This window comes from Mobula birostris, chromosome 31, assembly GCF_030028105.1.
Source record: "Mobula birostris isolate sMobBir1 chromosome 31, sMobBir1.hap1, whole genome shotgun sequence".
In the NCBI taxonomy this organism is placed as follows: Eukaryota; Metazoa; Chordata; class Chondrichthyes; order Myliobatiformes; family Myliobatidae; genus Mobula; species Mobula birostris.
The window spans coordinates 8264080-8284907 of NC_092400.1; the positions used below are offsets into that span (position 1 = coordinate 8264080).

Below are 20828 nucleotides of genomic sequence, written 5' to 3' on the forward strand. Positions count from 1 at the left end.
CACACACACACACACACACACACAGAATCTATAGTCTTTTCTCTCTGTTATGATGTATTGCACTGTACTGCTGCTGCAAAGCTAACAAGTTTCGCAACACATGCCAGTGATGTTAAACCTGATTTTGACTCTGATTTTAAATAGAAAGGCAAGCTATATGTTGATCTTTATTGCTGCAATATATAGAGCCCTAGTGAGCATGTAGCTGGAATTTGTGTCTAGTTTCCTAACCTGGGAAGGTTATGTTTATGACACACAGGCCCTGCAAAGATTTAGCAGATTGATTCCTGGGGCTAGTTGTTATAGGGGAGAATTAAGCAGATCAGGTCTATTCTTTGTTAAGCTAAGAAGAGTGTCAAATTGTTCAAAACCCTTAAGGTGTCTGACAGGGTATGTTTCCTGTAACTGGCACGTCTACTACCTAGACTCATGGCCTCAGAATAAGGGGAAGCCATTCAGGTTAGAGACGGGAAAAAAATTCAACCCATGAGGCAGTGAATAATTTGAGTTCTCTCCTGAAGCAGAACAGCAGAGTATTAGTCACTGAGTTTGTGCAAGACAGAGATCAGCAGATTGTTAGATAATCAAGGGATATGAGGTTAGTTCAGGGAAGTGCTGCTGAGGTGAGAGGTTAAATGGCAGGGCAGACATGAGGGGTTGAAGAGCCTACTGTTGAGAGCCTTATGTTTTAATGAGTGGTCTTTATAGACAGGGCATCATGCAGACAGCCTACGTCTTTTTATTATGAGGGATCCAACAGTGCTCACTGTGCTCTGATGACGACAAAACCTTGGCCAATGCTGGCCTGGTATTTACCCTATGTTAAAAAGGGGAAAAAAACTCAAAAATGGGATATAGAAAATTTGGTAGCGCAGGCTCTTTGTTGCGAGAAGGACCTGTTTACATTACTGTAACTAAATAAAAATAAAAAAATAAAAAAACCTTGGATGGACAGTAACCGTAACCTGGAAACAAGCGTAAAGCCTGTGAATTATTGGATTAGTGGAAATCCTACCTCTCACACTTGCTGGTCAACAACCTAATAAGCTTAATCTCATCTTCGGCCAGTGCCCCTGCATGACATTCCTTGTGAAAGTTGACTTCAGCTTGCTCCTGTATGCTGCAAGGCTTTCTGACCATAAATCCCACTGCATTTCTCTGAGACCCAGTCAAAGCAAGCCACCAAACTGAACCTGCCGTCATTCAGGAAAAATTCAAAATCAGCCATATTTTTTAAAAAGTCACATTGAAGAACAAGAAAACATGTAAAACATCTAAAACATTTAAATTCATCCACTGGTTCTCATGAAAAATCATTAAAATATAACATTTCCTGTTTCCTTCCCCAGCCACTCCCTAAACGACTGAGTATTTCCTGCATTTTCTCCTTCTATGTACTATTGGCTACAGAATCATCCTCAAGAAATTTCTGCAGGTTTTTACTTTGCCAATGTCACTAAGAAATGCTTCATCTGAAATTTGCTATGTTCTTTATGCAAATAACTATAATCATAAGGTCAACCCTTCTAATGATCAGAAGACTTTGAAACCAGGATTGCTTGAATTATATAAACCATCTGCAACATTGAAGTTCAGGATAGTAGTCATATTAAAATGTTTTATTTTTTTCTGATATTGAGATAGAAAAGGAATAAAAGAAAACAACTATTCATTACACAAAGTAAATTAAGAACTGACGTCAACAATTTTATAAAAGGCAAAGTGTTAATTATTTATGGGCACAGAATTGAAACAACAGAAGAGAATGACATAAGTTGCAGAAATGTACAAAATACCTCATTGATTTAGGGTCTATTACTAATTCTTGGTTATAACTCCAGTAGATAAGTGCCTAGGAAAAGAATTCACCCGCCCCTCCCCCGGAAGTTTTCATGTTTTATTGTTTTACAACATTGAATCACAGTGGATTTAGTTTGGCTTTTTTGACACTGATCAACAAAAAAGATTTTTGTGTCGAAGTGAAAATAAATCTCTACAAAGAGATCTAAATTAATTACAAATATAAAACACAAAATAATTGATAGCATAAGTATTCACCCCTCCCTCTTTAATATGACACACCAAATCAGCACTGTGCAGCCAAATGGTTTTAGAAGTCACATAATTAGTCAAATGGAGATCTGTTTTTGGAGACCTATGTGCAGTCAAGGTGTTTCAATTGATTATAATAAAAATACACCTGTATCTGGAAGGTCCAACTGCTGGTGAGTCAGTATCCTGGCAAAAACTACACCATGTAGACAAGAGAACACTCCAAGCAACTCTGCAAAAAGGTTATTGAAAAACACAAGTTAGGAGATGGATACAAGAAAATTTCCAAGTCACTGAATATCCCTTGGGGTACAGTTAAGGCAATCATCAAGAAATGGAAAGAATATGGCACAGCTGTAAATCTGCCTAGAGCAGGACATCCTCAAAAACTGAGTGACTGTGCAAGAAGGGGACGAGTGAGGGAGGCTACCAAGAGGCCTATGAAAACTCTGGAGAAGTTACAAGCTTCAGTGGCTGAGATGGGAGAGACTGTACATGCAACTGCTGCCTGGATGCTTCACCAGTCACAGCTTTATGGGAGAGTGGCAAAGAGAAAGCTATTGTTGAAAAAAATTCTCATGACATGTCATCTAGAGCTTGCCAGAAAGCATGTGTGAGACTCTGAAGTCAGCTGGAAGAAGGTTCTATGGTCTGATGAAACCAAAATTGAGCTTTTTGATCATCATACTAAATAGCATGTTTGGCGTAAGCCAAACCCCACACATCACCAAAAACACACCATCGCTACCACAAAGCATGGTGGTGGTTGCATCAGGCTGTGGGGATGCTTCACTGCAGCAGGGCCTGGACAGCTTGAGAAAGTAGAGGATAAAATGAATGAATCAACATACAGGGAAATCCTGGAGGAAAACCTGATGCAGTCTGAAAGAGAACTGTGACTTGGAAGAAGATTTGTTTTCCAGCAAGACAATGACCCCAAACATAAAGCCAAAGCTACACAGGAATGGCTTAAAAATAAAGTTAATGTCCTGAAGTGGCCAAGTCTGAGTCCAGACCTCAATCCAGTTGAGAATTTGTGTCTGGACTTGAAAGGCTGTTCACTCATGATTCCCATGCAATATGACAGAGCTTGAGCAGTTTTGTAAAGAAAAATGGGGAAAAATTGCAGTGCCCAGATGTGCAAAGCTGATAGAGAGCTATCCACATGTACCCAAGGCTGTAATTGCTGCCAAAAGGCATCTACTAAATAATGACTTGAAGGGAGTGAATACTTATGCAGTCAACTATTTTGTGTTTTCTATTTGTAATTAATTTAGATCACTTGGTAGAGATTTATTTTCACTTGCACGCAAAACAGTCTTTTCCTGTTGATCAGTGTTTAAAAAAAGCAAATATTCAATCCACTATGATTCAATGTTGTAAAACAATAAAACATGAAAACTTCCGGGGGGGAGGGGGTGAATATTTTTTATTGGCACTGTATATCCAGAAACAAACACAGCATAATGTTCATATGTCACAAATGTACGTACTGATATTTACAAATTTTTCTTGAAGAGAAGTTGCTGTTCAAAATTAAATAAAATACATCTGTAGAGGTATAGTTTGAATAAGTGTTGGGGGATGGAAATATTTGCAGTTGGAATCAATTTGTGGAAAGGGGACAACAAGATAAAACACATTACACTACAGTTGTAGGTCATGGTCCACCTACACATTTTCCACAACTAATTTCCTGATTGTTTAATGAGTCATCCAATTCTGAAGACAAGCAGTGTCACTGAACTGTGAATCACTACACGTTAGTGCAAAAGAACTGTCTCAAAAAATAAAATATGATTGAGAGTGGGTGTGGAAGTAGTTCTTATGGAAGAACTGGTTTTCTAGCATTTATATGCAAACATTGGTCACAGATAGATCACGAGCCATGTTTATCATCTCTTGAATAAAAAAAACATGTTTTACTGTGGATCTAGTTACATTAGCGCAAAAAGTGAATCAAGGTTTTAGATTTGAAACTACATTATCCTCTTTGATGACGACAAATCCAGTCCAATGCAAAAAATACATTTGCATCTCAGATATTACAATTAGCGTATCATATTTTAAATTCAATTTGCTTCTTCAGCTTGTGATCTTTGATTCTTTTTCCTTGCCTTCTATACCCTTGAGTGAGCTGATTATTTGCTCAGTACATTTTGATTACCAACCTGCTATACTTCAGACTTGAATCCTGGAAGTCTATCTAAACATGAAATGGAAAGCATAAAATATTGAAGTCAAACACGTCCTATTCTACAGTATTGTATACTGCATACAGACTTTGATAACAAATGTACTTTGAATCTTTGAACATTATTTATAATATTTAGATTAATTTTCTTATACTCTAATATTCTGTAGTACTTCCGATTGTAATTGATAGTATATTATGTACCGCTGTCGTAAAACTACAAATTTCACAACACGTGCTAGTGATAATAAACTTGATTCCTATTCTCACTCAATACGCATACACTTTCAGGAAAAATTGCTGAAAAGTAATCAGTAGGTCAATCCTAGGCAAATTTCCAGACAATCAGTGTGCAGTATGTAGAAGATAATGCACATTACAAAGGGTATTATTTCTAGATGCTTTTTAGTATCTAATATCTAATATCCCTACTAGCCCCGATATAATATTTTATGGATAAATTCCCCTTTGAGGCCAATTTCAGTTAATAATTACAACCTTCAAACTTGCTAATGGCTTTGATGATAAGTAAAAGTGAGAACTAAAGTTGAGACTTACTGTGAAATTTGACTATTTATGATTGAGGAATCATAGATGGACCACTTTACTCTATTTTACTACATTGTCCTCCATCTTTCGTCCTGCAACATTGCTAGAATATATTTGAACTGCATAACACTGTGCATGTAAATGTTACTCACATGTAGCATTTCAAGTGAGTGCCTGCAGCTGTTTAACACCAGGAACATTTATCTCTCTTGCCCTTATTAAAATGTGCAAGTGCTTGTAGCAGGAATCGCATGATAAAGATAAGGAGTGGGAAATCAGGCTGGTCAGTTCCTCCTTATCTCCGAGACTTGATGAGTTGCAGAAATAGTCTTGGCACTGCTCTAGTTGTTTGCTAAGCCGCTGAAGACTATCCTGTCCTTTGGAAGTCAATTGATCGATCATGACATATTAGTTTATTGATCTGCCATAAACCACCTTTCGGTTTAGTTCAGGATATTTTAACCAATAAAAGATTGCAAGTGATATAGTCCATGGATCTATGCTTCTTTTCACATACAGCAGGTTTCGACTTGGGGAATCATGTTAAAATTTATTGATAGCATGTATAGCATAAAGTGCAAACAACAAGCACTGTTAAAAGGCTTAAGGAGAATCCATTTTCCAACAACACTGAAGAACAACTTGACCTCATCATTCTTTGAATGTAAAAAAATAACCCGGTGGATAAAATTGTTAATAAAGCCAATAAAGTTCTGGATTTTGAAAACAGAGAATTCAAGAATTCATTATTAATCATGAATTTGAAACCTATTTACTGAAGATTTTTACTGGAGCACAGAATTCATTGTGATAAGAAGGTTAATTGGACCTGCTCTACCATTCAATAAGATTATGGCTGATCTGTACCTTAACTCCATCAACCTAACTAACATTTGATACCTGCTTTTAAAAAAAATTGTTAATGACATACACAGTTTTCTGATTTGCAAATAATGCAAAATTTAAAGACATGGTGAATCATAAAGTGGATAGGAATAGATGTGAAGGACATGTCAGCAGGCTATGGGAATGAGTGCACACAGGAGACACAAAAGATTGCTGATGCTGGAATCTGCAGCCTCACTCAAAAAGCTGGAAGAATTCAGTGTTTCAGGCTACATCTACAGAGGGAAGTGGACAGTTGACTATAGGGTAGGATTGACTATTAATTTCCCTCCATAGATGTCGCCTGACCCACTGAGTTCCTCCAGCTTTTTGGATGTCGCTATTGGATTGGATAGATGGATGGCAGATGAAATTTAATGCAGGGAAATGCAAAGTGTTACATTCTGGTAGGAAAATGAGAATCACGATTCTAAAAGGAACAACAGGGATAAATCACGATTCTAAAATCACGATATCTGGTTTACTGAAAGTGGTTAAAACATGTATGAACCTGTGTTTCAAAGATAGGGGCATGGAGAATAGGAGCAATAAGTGATAATGAACTTTTATAAAACACTTGTCACAACTGGAGTATTGTGTACAGTTCTGGCCATCACATTTTAGGAAAGACTTGAAGGCTTTAAAGCAGGTGAAAAGGAGATTTACTAATGAGTCCCAGGAAGAAGAACATCAGTAAATTGTTAGATTATTGAAGCTGGGGATGTTCATTTGGGAACAGAAGCCTGCTAGGTGATTATATAAAGTTATACAAAACCATGAAGGGTATTGACGAAGTTGACAGATAGAAACTGTTCACATTTCAAGAATGGGGGTACACAGAATGAAGGGAATTGGTAAAATAACCAAATGTGACATGAAGGTACATTTCTTTACGCAGGATCTGGAATGCACTGCTGGGGTAGTAAAGGAGGTCAGTTAAATTGCAAAGTTCCAAAGGGATATGGATAAATATCTTAGAGAAAGGAATATGCAGGACAATGGGAGGGGGAAATGTGGGTGTGGAGTGCAGAGGGAAGGAGAAAGACCTGCTACTTTCCCTTATACAGAGCCTGTACTGACTCAACAAGCATAATGGCTTCCTCCATAACGTTATATTAAACACAATTTTTGAAATTTTCGTTTGACTTTGCTCCAACAATTTTGTCGGTCTTTTCTTGTGTAGTGTGTGTGTGTGTGTGTGTGTGTGTGTGTGTGTGTGTGTGTGTGTGTGTGTGTGTGTGTGTGTGTGTGTGTTGGAAGGGAGGAGGAATGATTTCCTTGATCCTTTTATAAGATTTTTTAAAGTAAGAAATACTGCCTCTTATTACAAATGAAGACATTCTGAACCAGCCAGAATTATCTATAGCTCTTTGAAAAATATTTAATTCATTTGTAAGTTATTTTTAATAGGTTGAGTGAATTTAGATGACAATCAATGAATCCATTTCTGTTTGTTACTGACTTCAGGAAAGGGAATGCTTTAACTATTATCAAATTTGTCTTGTTTCTTTCTGCAGAATCTTTGCTATTTCAAATTATTTAATCTGTGGAAAGCACTGTCACTGACAGCTATGGAGGCCAAGACCATGAAAATTGATAAGTTTCCTGATTGGTCAGGGTGTCAAAGGTTATGGCGAGAGGCGGGTGTATGAGGTTTTGTGGGATCCGGAATCAGCCATGATGGAATGGTGGAGTTGTGAATATGTGCGATCATCAGTTCACATGCCCGTTTCTGAAGAATGGAAGATCATTACTGAAGCAACTAAAAATGATTAAACAATATCCCCTACCTTAAAGAGGCTTCACTGTGATGACTGTGGACTGAGACAGTTTATCTCTAACAACCACTGTTATTTATTATACTAAATATACTTTCAGCCAATGGATAATTGTTTTTATCATTGATCTGCACTGATTTCAATTCTGCTTGGGTTTTTTGTTGTGGTACTCAAGGGCAGTTAATCACACCACAGCTCTGGGGTTTAGCTTTTTGTCCTTGTTTTCACCAAAGCTGTAATGAAGTCTAGAGCTGACTGAATCCAAATTGAGCACATTGAGCAGATTATTAGGCACTTCACAGCTCTACCGACACCTTTTTATTCTACTGATGATCAGAGGAAACTGATGGTGATGTACTTACACCAATTAGGTATTTCCTTTATTTTGTGAATCAAATTCTAATTTTTAACCTGCTCTGACAATCTTCACAAAATGTACATTTTAACATTTACCTGGTGGCAAAATGGTTGTTGTGATGTACCTAGCGTGGTACTTTGAGCTTCCACCACTGGCTAGCAGTCTTGCGAAAAGGAGAGCTGAATGTGCAAGTCTCTCCCTGTCAGTACACAGCCTCTCCAACAGCAAGGCTCGTGTAGTACCTCCTCACTGGCAGCACACAGGAACTGAACTCCTTTCGGACTCAGGCTGAACTACAGAGGACAGGGAGGAGGTCTGGCCTCTGTACACGTAGAACCCAGGGTATAATAAATAAGCAATAAGTATTGAGATTGCAAGATGAATGGTCCTTGAGTATGAGACTATTGGCTGTGGAAATACTTCAATGGTGTGACAAGTGAAGTTGTCCCCTTTGTTTTAAGAGCCTGATGGTTGAGGGGTAATAACTGTTCCTAAACCTGGTGGTGCGAGTTCTGAGGCTCCTGTACCTTCCTCTTGATGGCAGCAGTGAGAAGAGAGCATGTCCTGGGTGGTGGGGGTCCCTGATGTGTAGACTGTTTTCCTGTGACATTGTTTCCTGCAGATGTGCTCAATGGTGGTACATATTTCCAGCCTGGCCTAAATGATGCTTTATAACTACACCATACCTGCACATTTATTCTTAACTGGCGACTAATGAAGGCAAGTATCCCATAAGCTCTCTCCACTGTGACAAGAGACCGAGGCGAGGATGGTTCGGACCCAAGTGATGGGGTCCACAAAGGCATTCACCTCTCATCAGCTCTTTCTCCAGACCTCTGCCTTCAGCATGACACCAGGATCAGTAGGAATGGGAGTAATGGCCGCTATCATCACAGTCCTCCCCACACTGTACGGTCTTAGCAGTTCTTCTGACAGCTGCGGCTTCGGACATTTGGCCCATAGGTGACCTGCTTCCCTGCATAATAGCAGCAATCTTGACTCCAACACCGGGACCTCTCATCAGCGGAGAGTCTCGTGCAGCCGGTTTGCATGGGCTCACCAGGATCTTGGGCAGGAGACGGGCTGGTCATTGTCCAAAGTTGGGAAGTGGAACTGCAATGCATGAGGCCAGGCTTGGCTGCCCTTCTTCAACCTCATGAGTTACTCCTACGCTTGCTCCGCCAGGCTATTAACAAGGCAGATGGACTGATCAATCAGCACCTCGATGTCCTGTACCAGCTCTCCCAAGGCAAGAGCATCCTTTAGTTCACCTCAGAGTCTGTGGTGGTACAGAGCGACCAAGGCCTCTCCGCTCCAACCACTCTCCTTGGCCAATGTCCATAGCTCAATAGTGTAGTCAGCTGCTGACTGACTACCCTGACACTCCTTCATCACATGGTCTGAGGCTCTACTTCCTCAGGAGTCTGCAGAGATTCAGCATGTCATCATAAACCTTGACAAACTTCTGTAGATGTGTGGTGGAAAGTGTGCTGACTGGGTTAAACTCTCCCAACCATTGAGCACATCTACATGAAACATTGCTGTAGAAAAGCAGTATCCGTCACCAAAGATTCTCACCACATAGGCCATGCTCTTTTCTCGCTGCTACCATGAGCTCTTGAACAAAAGGGGATAACTACACTCATTCTACTTCTGGTGTTCCTACAACCGATGGTCTCACTTTAAGGAATCTTTTATGTTGTTATTTCATGCTCATTATTTATTGCTATTTATTTTTATCTGCATTTGCACAAGTTTTTGTCCATTGATCCTGCTTACAGTTATAAGTTTAATAAGTACACTGACATAAAAAGAATCTCAAGGTTGCATGTGGTGACGTGTATGTACTCTGATAATAAATGTTACTTTGAACTTTTGAACTGCGCTGTCAATTTCCTCGACTCCACCCGGAGAGGCAAATCCTGAGTAGACAGGCAGACCTGTTGCCCAGGTTATAAAGCTGACCGGTTTTCTCTTGCGATTAGCCTTTATTTCAGCCTTCTGGGTCTCGACCAACAAAATCTCCCTTGTCCTACCGCATTTTTTCTTGCAGCGTCAGATGAGATCTTTGGCTGCAGGAACCACAACCTCAGCCTCCTGCTCAGGGAAGAGTGGCGGAGAATATCCAAAGTGGCATTCGAATGGGGACATCCCATGCTCAGAATGCTGTAAAGTGTTGTGGACGACCTCTGCTCACATCAGATGGTCTCACCACTTGCCTGGTATTTTTCTGAGGCCAGGCACTTTAGGGTTTGTTCCATCCCCTGGTCACCTGTTCCATCCGGCTGTGGACTGCCGGTGAAGCCCAGAGGAAACACCTGCTGTTGCCCCAATTATTACACTGAACACCTTCCAAAAACGCAAAGCGAAATGAGGACCGCGCCTTTACACAATGTCCACCAGAAATCAGTGGATCCTGAAGACCTGGTGCAGGACAACTTTGGCCGTCTCTGCTGCAGATGATACTTTGTCCAAGACAATGAATTTGCAGGCCTTCAAAAAATGATCTACAATTACCATGATGGCAGCCTTACCCTTGGAAGCCCCATGACGAAGTCTGTGATAATGTGTGCCCATGGTCTGTCCAGAACAGGTAGAGTGTGAAGAAGCCTTTGAGGTTAGATGTGAGGCTCCTTGCTCCGGGTGCACACCTTGCATGTCTGCACCTATTGTCAGTTTTTCTCGCCATTCCAGGCCACCAGTATCTTCTCTTAATGAGCTTGAGGGTCCTGGAAATCCCTGGGTGAGCGTGTCCCCATTGAAGTACCTGAAACCTGACGTAACTTGGGACGAATAGACAACCCGGAGGTCCGTTCTTGGGAGCCTCCCCTTGTACCTGGGTCTTGTGAACATCTGCGTCAATTCCCCAATAAATTGGCACCTTCACCTTAGCTTGGGGCAAAATGGTGGTAGGCTGCTCCACTCTTTCAGGTTCAATCTGAAGACACAAGGCATCCAGTTTCTGATTCGTTGATACTGTTTGATAGGTCAGGACGAAATTGAAATGATTAAAGAGACCACCTAGCCTGCCTGGAATTCAGTAGTTTGGCCTCCCAAACATAAGCCAGGTTCATGTGGTCTGTCCTTACGATAAAAGGGTTCTTGGCCCCCTCAAGACAGTGACGGTATTCCTCCAGAGGCAACTTGACTGTGAGCAGCTATTTCTGATGTTGTAGTTCACCTCTGCCGGGGATAGCCCCCTGGAGAAGAACGCACACGGGCGCAGTTTATTGTCCGAAGGTGTCCGTTGAGACAACGCTGCACCCACTCTGACATCTGAGGCATCCACTTCCACGATGAAGGGAAGGTCCAGGTCTAGTGAAACCAAAATGGGAGCTGAACTGAACCGTTGTTTGAGCTCTGCAAAAGCGGCCTCCACTTCAGTAGTCCAAACAGAAGGGTCTGTGGTTCTCTTAGTTAGTGCTGTCAGTGGAGCCGCAACTGAGCTGAAGCTCCTGATGAACTTCCTGTAAAAGTTAGCAAATCCCAGGAATCGTAGGACATGTTTCATATTGGATGGTTGTAGCCAATCTCTGACCATCTGTGTCTTGGTCGGGTCCATCTTGAGATTGTCTTTAGAGAAGATAAAACCCAAGAATGAAACAGTGGTTACATAAAATTCAGATTTCTCTAGCTTGACATAAAGTCTATGATCTAGAAGTCTCTTTAGGATATCTCTGACGTGAGTAACGTGCTCTCCGTGGACTTCAAGATTAGAATATCTTCCAAGCAGACGAAGGCGTACTTATGGAGAACATCCCAGAGCACGTCATTTATAAAGGCCTGGAAGACTGCTGGCATGTTCGCAAGGGTGAAGGGCATGACCGGGTAACCACAGTGCCCTGTCAGTGTGCTGATTGCAGTCTTCCACTTGTTGCCCTCTTTTATGCAGAGCAGACTGTGAAAGTATAGCTTTGAGAATACCCTTGTCCCTTGTTGAATCTTGAAGGCAATGTTCACGAGTGGAAGGCAGTCACAATTCCTGACCGTTATGCAATTCAGCATTCCATAATCAATACATGGTCACAGGCCCTTGTCCTTTACCTGTATGAAGAAGAAGTCTGGGCTGGCTGGTGAAGTGGAAGCCTGAATGAATCCTGTGGCAGGAGTCTCCTTCATATACTTCTCCATAGGGCTTCTCTCCAGGCCTGGGAGTGTGTATAATCGACCCCGCGGAGCACCAAGTACCAGGCAGTAGATCTATTGCACAGTCCTAAGGTCAGTACAGTGGAAGAGTCAAAGCCTTTCCCTTGCTGAAGACCTCTTCCAAATCCTTGTGAACAGAAGGGATTTCGACCAGCTTGGGTATTGCAACTACCCCTGGATGACTCCTAAGGCTCTTTAGGTAACAGGGATGATTCAGCAGACCTCAGAGTCTCCTCCATAGGTTCGCTCAGAGTCTATAGTTGAAACAGAGACCAAATCAGAGTCCAAATCCTCATTCATATCCTTAGACAATGAGGTACTAAAAATGGTATTTGAGCTCCTGGGACTAGGGTCCAAGGGTCTGCATTTAACAGCCTCCTCCTTAGACGAGACCTGGCAACTGGATCCCTTAGGCTTGGCTGCTAGAGCTCCAGACTGCTTGACCGTTTCTTTGGCTTGCTCCTGAACTAGAAATTCTCTCTCTCTAGTTCCAGCACATCCCCGACTAGACACAGTCCTGTTGGCAGGAGCCGGCTGGCTGCCTTTGGAGGCAGGACTGGGTCTCCCAGGGGCTCCAGGTTACACTGAAGAGAAGTCTGCCTCCTTGTTAGCCATTGGTCTCAGGAGGGCCTGGGGTCAGAATGCCAAGCTGAAAACATACCCCTTTGCAAAGACTGGACCATGCAATGATCCTCCCCTCCTTCCAGTTCACGGAACGGTTATGCTGGGACAGCCGAGGGTGCCCAAGGATCGGGGTGTGTGAGGAGACTCGCTGATATAGAAACAAATGTCTTCCACATTTTCCTCTATCTGCACCCGCAAAGCCGATGCCTGCTGCAGGATCTGCTCAGAACCAAGAGGACGACCATCCAGGGCTGGTTCAACTCCTGCAGAGGTACGTTGAGGCAATGGGTGGTCCACCATTCCACGAAATTACCGGCTGTCCCTGAGTCCACAAGTGCATCCACCTCTCATCGGTTCTTTCCCCTGATCTCCGCCTTCAGCGTGACACCAGAATCAGAAGGGTTGGGAGTAGCGGCTGCTACCGTCACAGTCCTCTCAACACGGTTTTGGCAGTTCACACGATGGCAGCCACTTTGGATATTCAACGCGTAGGTGACCTACTTCCCTGCAGCAACCTTGACTCCAACACTGAGAGTCCCCATCAGCGGAGAGTCTTGCATGGGCTCGACAAGATCTTGAGCAGGAGACGGGCTGGTCATTGTAAGAGGTCAGGAAACAGAACTGCGATGTGTTGAGGTCAGGATCAGGCTAGCCTTCTTTGGCCTCTTGAGGTAGACCCACTCTCACTAAGCCAGGCAATTATCGAGGCAGATGGTTCATTGATCGGAACCTCTAAGTCCTCTATCGGTTCTCCCGAGGCAAGGGCATCCTTTAGTTCGCCTCAATGTCCACGTCTATATAAATTGAGCAAGGCCACCCTGTTCCAGCCACTTTCCTCAGCCAAATTCCGAAACTCAATAGCATAGCCAGTTGCTGAACGTCTACCTTGACACACCTTCATCTGACAGTCCAAGGCTCCATTAACACAAGCAGGATGATGGAGTGCCCTCTTCACAGCATCCATAAATTCCTCTGAAGCTCAGCAAACCTCTGATCTCTGATCCCGGTGTGTGGTGGCCCAGGCCAGGGCTCTCCTGGTCAGTACAGAGATCATGAAGGACACCCTTCTGAGCTCCATAGGGAAGAGGGATAGCTGGTCTTCAAACACCTATGAACACTGAGTGAGGAGACAGCAGCAAGAACCCAAGTCGCCGCTGAAACTTTCCAGGGTTGGAAGATGGACTGACTGAACAGAGTGACTGATAGCCTTACCCAAGCGACCTTGGCTTCCTCCTTGTGACAGCTGGTGCACAGCGACCTGGGGGTTGTGTATCTCCAGGCTCTGCCAGGAAATTTTCTCACTGTGGCTAGCCACAGCTGACGAGAGGCTCTGATATCCTGCTGGGTCCACATTAGGCCTAATCGTACTGTGACAAGAGACCAAGGCGAGGATGGTTAAGACCCAAGCGCCGAGACTAGAATCGAGACACAAAACAGAGTTCTAAACTGGACGCTAGATGAAAAGACAAAATTGAGCAACGAACTTCAGTGCAGGTGTGCCTTTAATATTAAAATCCTGGCGCCAAAACATGACCGCTAATACGCAGGGCGGTCCAGAATCCTTAAAGGGGCCAGGCCAGCTCTTCATATTCTGGAAAGTTAGAGCGTCTGAAGCCCGGAGGCTGGTGTGGCTGGGTGCGTGTTGTAACAGTAACAGTTAGCTGATAATTCCCTATTACTTAAATTTACGCTGGGCTACATTGGAGTACTGCAGGAGCCCGAAGGCTGACAAGTCTGGGTGGGAAAGTTTAGAGAATTTGGGTCACACTTGCTTTAGTGATAGGTATTTGTTTTGAAAAACAGGTTGAGAGTCTGGAAAGGAGAACCATGTTCAGGAAGCAAGGGCAGTGCAGGTGGGGTGAGGAAGGAGGGGTTTTTTTGGTCTCCGCAGTGTAAAGGAGACTTACCTGTGTGCAGAATTAAACTGACAGTACAAAAAAACGTGGAGGGTCTTAGTGGATCAGGCAGCATCTGCAGAGGGAAGCAGACAGTTGTTGTTCATGTCAAGACTCTTCATCGGAACTACTCTGGATTTCTTGCTCCAGATATCAATATCCGCAGTATCCTGTGTTCACCTCCTCCCAACCCCCCCCCCAGCAAACCCATCGTACAAAATGCTGGCGAGGCCACATTAACAAAATTGTGCTCAGTTCTGATTGCCCTGCTATGGGAAAGATGCCATTCATCTGGAAAGAGGGATCGGGGAGATTGACGAAGATGTTGCCAAAACCTGAGGAACTGAGGTATGGAGAGAGGTAGAGCAGGTTGAGACTGCTTTCCAATAAAGTGCAGGAGAGCGAGGTGTGATCTTAATAGAGGTGGATAAATTCATGAGGGGCATAGGATGTGTGGTGCTTTCTTTCAGATTTGTTAATAAAAAAACAACAAGACATAAAGTGAAAGGAAAAGTAATTAATGGGGGCCCGATGGGCAAATTGTTTACCCAAGCAAGGTGTTTGGGGCCGGTACATTTAAAAGGCACAAACATGGATAGGAAAGGCTTACAGGGATAGCTTAAATGGGAAGTTTGATCGACATGGATCAGTTGGCGGACGGACCGATTTCCGTGTTGTGTGACCCTTCCTTCACTTGGCAAGATGCTTCGAGCCCCTGGTCGCATACAGGGAGGCAGGGGATGCCTCTGCTGCGGCGCAGAGCGGTGCTGACCCGCTCCCACTGGTTGGTCCTCCAGCCAGCTGGCATATTGCCTGCGCGGGAAGAGGGAGTGCGTCCCCTCTTGCGACACGTCTGAACGCTCTTTGGCGGCGGGGAGGCGCGGTCGAGCGGCCATATTAGTGGTGGCGGAGAGCGGCGGCTGGTTCGGGGCTGGAGTGGGGTTAAGCGTGCGACGATCCGGGTCGGAGGGCAGCTGGAGGCGAGGACGGCCCGCTGCCAGCACGGCCGGTGAGTGTGCGGGGGCCGTCCGCGGTCCGGACGCATCCCGAAGCCCGGGCGGGCCGGCGGCTGCTCTCAGCCGCCGTGTGTTTATGTGGAGGGAGGAGGAGGAGGAGGGTTGGCGGCGTTTCCGCCTGCGCTGTCTGGCCTTCACCAGGAAGTCGGGTCGCGCACCCTCTCGGGGTAGGGAGCTGAAGGGGTTACCGACCCGGAGTGGAACTGTCAGCTCGAACGGACCAGCCCGCTGCGGGTCGGGGATCGCTGCGGAGGGGCATTCTCTCTGACAGTCCTATCTGCTGCTTCCTTAAACCCGGTAAAGCATCGCTCACTCGGCAGGCCGGGTGCGGGATTTCGATAAGGTCTGATCAGGGGTGGGGGCGTTGAATAGTCGGAGGCGGGTGGGGTTGGGTTGGGGATCGGGTTAGGCTGGGTAGGGGATTGGTGAGTGGGTGCAGGGAGGGGGTTGGTGGGAAGGCCCATGAAAGGATCTGATGGACAGAGGGTGAATGGAGTAGGGTGTGACAGGGTGGTAGATAAGGGATCGTGGCAGGGGACAGAGAACGGTAGTTTGGGCTGAGGGTGGGAGAGTGGACGCAGGTGGAAATAAATGACAGAAGGGCAGTGGAGGGTGAAGGAGTGGTTGGGGAGGAGTTGACAATAGCTGGTATGGTGGAGAGAATGGGTGGGGCATGGTGGGGTAGGATAGAATGGCAGCATTGGTGGTGCAGGAGAGAGTTGGTAGGGTCAAGTTTGGTGATGTTAATGAGAAGGAGCAGTGGGGTTGATTTGGATGAGGCGGCAGTAGGGGAATGCCATCTTCCTTGAAGTTCCAGTGCTTCCGATTATTGATACCAAGCTCGGGTCTGCAATTGTGGTGGGTGGAGTTTGCTTATAGCCCAATCTTTTTATTCTACCTATTGCTATTTGCTTATATAATTCTTGATAACCCCAGGACTGGGCAGCCGGTATTGGCAACAGGTAGCAGCACTGTATGGTTATTTCCCTGTAATTGAGAGTGACTTTTTGCTACTTTAACTATTCCCTCCCACCCCCCCCCCCCCGAGTCTGCCCAACAGTATTTTGGGTTAGTGCCGCCTATACTTTGTGTGACTTCTGCAAGAATGCTCCATGCATTCTTCAAAAGACTCGCTTAAGTAGAAATATCACCAGATTTTCAACCCTCTATAAATTACTTGAAAAGTATCAGATTGGGTGGTACCTCCTGTTAGTATTGAACTTGTACTATACTTGGCTAGTTGGGTCTTGATCCATCTGACACATGAGGGATGACCTAACTACAAGCCGTCTCAGAATCTTGCAGGGTGAATGGGTGAACTTGTGTAATAAAGGAATTAGTTGGATATTCAGTGGTCATGCCACTCCTCGTCTGAAGTCCATTTCCTTTGGGTATACTTTTTGTTTTGCAATGCATTGGAACATAAAAAAAACAGTACAGCGCAGGAACAGGCTCTTTGGCACACAGTGTTGTGCCAAACCAATTAAATTAGTAATCAAATGGCCAACTAAACTAATATCTTCTGTCAACACTGTCTATATCCTTCCATTTTCCTCACATTCATGTGCCTATCTAAGTCTAACCATATCTGCCTCGACCATCAAGCAGGGCAGTGTATTCCAAGCACCTATCGTTCTGTGTTTAAAAAAAATCTCCCTCACACACCCCCCCCCCCACTTTGACATTACCCTCTCTCACCTTAAGTGCCTGTCCTCTAGTATTGGACATTTCAATCCCGGGGTGGGGGGAGATGCTTTCTGCTCTATCTATACCTTTCATAATGTTAACACACCTCAGTCAGAACTTCCCTCAGTCTCTGCTGCTCCAGTTTTGACGATGAAGACTTCTCTAGCTTTGGAGCCTCTCTTTATTCTATTTGTAGTTACTTTCCCTTTTAAGTATTTTGAATGGGTCATGTATCCTGTCAACTGTAACAGCAAAAAAAGTTAAACATAGTTCAATATTAGGACTTCTAAAAATCATTTATTAGAAAGATTATGAGTGTAATTAATGCCGAAGAACTTCAGATAATTTTCTCTTTCTAATCCATGGCACTTGGGAGAGCAGTTTTGTATTTAATGGTTCCTTGTATCTTCATTTGCCATGTTGCTCTTCATTATCATTTGATGGCACAATAATATTTAGGTGGAATGTCATACTGTCGAGTATATTTGAATATTTTATCTGCATTACAACATCCATGTTGAAACTAATACTAATGTTAGGCTGCAAATGCGATAAGTATTATGTCTGTGCATGATTGTCTGTAGACATGAGCTTCAGTGTCTCTGAAACAGCAATATGACGGAACAGGCAGATGTCCTGCTGACGAATGTTGATGCAGACCAATGTGAGGTGGTGAATTGATTAGGAAAGGCAACATAAAGTAAATCATTGAAAAAGAATGCAGGTGCAGTGTGACTTGAAGATATGTGTGTACAAACCAATGAGTGCGTGGGCCAGGTTGAGAAAGTAGTCAGTAACATGAAGTCCCCCTTGGTCTTTAAAAGTGGAGGCATTGCGTATGACAGTAGGGAATTTTGTGGTGAACTTTATTGAAACAGTGGCGTGGCCTCAACTGGAATAGTGTGTTCAATCTGGCAGCCACATTGCAGGACATTAGAGGGTATCCAAATAAGATTTTTTTTACAGACTAGTTCCATTGATTAGAAAGACTGTTCAAGAGTCCTGACGAAGGGTCTCGGCCTGAAACGTCGACTGCACCTCTTCCTAGAGATGCTGCCTGGCCTGCTGCGTTCACCAGCAACTTTGATGTGTATTGCTTGAATTTCCAGCACCTGCAGAATTCCTGTTGTTTCCAAGACTGCAACAGTTTGCTTTTCTGTGAGGAGATTTGATCCAAGTATATAGAAATAAGTGGATAATGGAAAGATGTTTCCTTTGGAGTGATTGAGGTCTTGAGATAATGTGTACAAAACAAAGCTGGGAAGAACTGGGCATATTAGGAGGAAAAGATTTTGACACTATGTGGTTGGTATTTGGAATGCTTTTCTCTCCCTCTGCAACTAGATCCTTGACTTCCTCATTGGGAGACCACAGTCAGTGCAGACTGGAAATAACCTCTCCTTGCTAACAATCAACATTGGCGCACCTCATAGATGCATGCTTAGCCCCACTGCTCTACTGTGTCTACATCCACGACTGTGTGGCGAGGCACAGCTCAAATATCATAAATAAATTTGCTGATGACATAACTATTGGTGGCAGAATTTCACATGATGACAAGGAGTGAGATAGAGCAGCTGGTTGAGTGGTGTCATTACAACAACCTTGCACTCAATGTCAGAAAGACCGAGGAATTGATTGTGGACTTCAGGAAGGGGAAGTTGAGGGAACACACACCAGTCCTCATCGAAGGATCTGCAATGGAAATGACAATTATTTTTAAGTTTCTGGGTGTCAACATCTCTTAGGATCTATCCTGAGCTCAGTATCTTGATGCAATTACAAAGAAGGCATAACAGCGGCTATATTTCATAAGGAGTTTGAGGAGACTTGGTATGTCACCAAACACACTCACAAATATCGACAGATGTACTGTGGAGAATGTTCTAACTAATTGCATCACCATCTGGTATGGAAGGGTCACTGCACAGGAACAGAAAAAGCTGCTGAAAGTTGCACACTCAGCAAGCTCCATCATGAGCACTATTCTCTCTAGCGTCGAGGACATTTTCAGAAGGCGATGCATCAAAAAGGCAGCATCCATCATTAAGGTCTCCCATCACCCAGGACATTGCTTCCATCAAGGAGAAGGTACAGGAGCCTGAAGCCACACACAACGCTCACTGTTTCAGGAGCAGCTTCTTCCCCTCCTCCCTCAGATTTCTGAAGTAGACAGCGAATCTGTGTTCACTACCTCACTTTTTTTGCTTGCTTTTTGAACTACTTATTTTATATAATAATGTTTCTTATTGCAATTTATAATTTTTATTATGTATTGCAATGTACTGCTGCTGCAAAACAACAAATTTCATAACATGCCAGTCATATTAAGCATGATTCTGTCTCAGCTGGTCCTATTGTGACTTTCAAGAAGAAATATGATGAATGTATTCTGGGAAAACGAAGTATTTGCAAGGCTATAGAGGTTTACCTCTTTGGTATGTCTTTCTGCTCTGCATTTTTTGCAGCTTCTATGTTTATCTATGCTCTCACTCCCTAACTGCTTCCATTCACTCATTGACCTTGTTTGCAGCTTATTCTTACGGTTACCCTGGTTTTACCAGATCAGAGATATTTTCTTTGTCTTTTCCAGTTCTGCCAAAGAGTCTTCAACCTGGAAATTTATCTGTTTCACTTTTTATGGGTGCAGTCTGATCTGCTGCATGTTAATTCTGTTTTAGATTTCCAGTTTCTGCAGTTTGCTTATGATTTTTCATTTGCAGAGAAAGGGCTGGGGCAATGAATTTGAGAGGAGCACAAGTAGAGAACTGTCACATTAATGACTGAATGGCCAGACTTGCCTCCTTCCATAAGGCAATGAAAGGTGGTACTATAGAAGTTACTGCAGGTAGTAGTGCCACATAGTATACTTTATTATCCATGCATTAAAGTTGTGAATTCTTGAAGAAAATAAAAAAGTGCAATGACTAGAAATGTAAAAATCAAACTAAGTTGTGGAAATGCTCAGCAAGTTGAGTGACTTCTACACAAAGAGAGAGTTGAAGGCCCTTCATTAAAACTCAATTCCTGATCTTATGATAGCGTGCATTGTTTCCAGAATGGATACCTTGATGCAAAAGGTGATTATTTAAAATTACTGTATGTTATATTTTAAATTGCTTTTGCTTCACTTTCTCCCCCCCTCCCCCATTCCTAAGGGGATGTGTTAAATGTTTAAGTAGGTTATTTGATCCAATCTGTATTTATTAGCCAAATTGAGCAGATTGTTTTAATCACTATCCACTATGGCTCAGTGGGTAATACTAGCTTCTGAGTCAGAAGGTTATGCATTTTAATTCCTGTCAGAAATGTGAACATGACAATATCGACTGACAGTCCAGTGCAATTCTGAGGCTTTGCTGCATTTGCTGCATAGCAGGCTTCAAATAAAATGCTAACTGAGATCCCATCTGCTCTCTTGGGTAGATGTATGTAAGAGATTTCTGGCACTATATCTGAAAAGAGTAGGGGATCATATCCTCAGCCACCTATTTAATGTTTATCTCTCAATCAGCATCACTAAAAATATAATTTATTGTGTCATCATTACATTATTTGTATCATCAAATATTGACTGTTTTAGTTCCTAATCTGACATTGCATTAAAACATGCATACTTATTTGTCTAGTGCTCTGATGAATCCT

At 43.3% G+C, this 20828-nt stretch overlaps 1 protein-coding gene across 3 annotated transcripts in view; it reads left to right on the plus strand.

Annotated features, from left to right (window-relative positions):
• Positions 1–15351: 15351 nt before the first annotated feature.
• Positions 15352–20828, plus strand: part of taok3a (TAO kinase 3a) — a 116576-nt gene continuing 111099 nt past the window's right edge. For 2 of the 3 annotated variants that reach the window (XM_072247955.1, XM_072247959.1), the window contains exon 1: positions 15352–15490. The gene's annotated coding sequence lies outside the window, so the exon portion shown is untranslated. Of the gene's footprint in view, positions 15491–15678; positions 15795–20828 lie in introns of those variants that run through there. The other variant, XM_072247956.1, reaches the window with a different exon arrangement.